This window comes from Nannospalax galili, unplaced genomic scaffold (genome assembly GCF_000622305.1).
Source record: "Nannospalax galili isolate Female #2095 unplaced genomic scaffold, S.galili_v1.0 scaffold2, whole genome shotgun sequence".
NCBI classification, from domain to species: domain Eukaryota; kingdom Metazoa; phylum Chordata; class Mammalia; order Rodentia; family Spalacidae; genus Nannospalax; species Nannospalax galili.
Window position 1 is genome coordinate 1,268,736 of NW_008348412.1, and position 928 is coordinate 1,269,663.

The window sequence follows — 928 nt, forward strand, 5'->3', positions numbered from 1 at the left end:
AATCCATTGTCAGTATTCCTTTGGATAGAATTGGGGTCTGCTGTTCATTTTTCCAGTAGTATGTTGGGTTACTGTCTGGAAGAGCCTTTATCTATCCTAGCCAACAACTCGACTGAAGGTTTCGCCTGTCTGGCTTTGTTGTTTGTTGAGTAACTTTTAGTTATGTATATGTATGCTCTTATGATATTATGTTGGCCCCTTTAATCCTTGGTTATACTTCCCTTTTGGGTGTTTAAGGACGTACCATTGGACCAGATAAACTGATTTGTTTTCACTCTTGAGGTTGTTTGAGGATCTGTTCCTCAGGGGTCCCGTGGGCTTGGGAGGAGCCCCTGGCTCCTTTCTTTTACCAGTTCCATCTATGTGAAGATAAGTCAAAGGTCTTGCTTGACCATTGTTGGCTTCTCTTGGAAGCATGGAGGAAATAATTGCTCTGTGTTGACTCTCCTCTTTATAGACTGGACACCTGTTCAAGTCCATCTGGTGGGGTCTCTTTGGCCTCCTTGATCAAGAGGTCAGATGACCCACGACCATTATAGGACAATTTGTGAGATCCTCATGATCCCTGGGAACTAATCGACCTAAGAGGGCAAGGAGCAAAAAGTGTTCTTTGTGTCCCTCTGACCCAATTAGTATAGATCTCAAGGTATGTCTGTTAAACATCCAAGAAGGTTAGTTCCACCATTCTGGCATTTTTAATTACTGTGTGTCATGCAGATAAATCTTGGGTAATGATCTGTTGGTCTCAAATAAACCTTATCTAGAGATATATTTCTTGATCTGTTATGTATAATTTGTCAGTAGATAGTAGGAATAATATGGTTCCCTATGGTTTTCGTGACTAGCTAGGCATTGTTTCTCTCTTGTATTGTCTCAGCCGTCTATCATGGTTTTCCCACTTAAGGTGCCCCCACTTCCCACCCTTTCT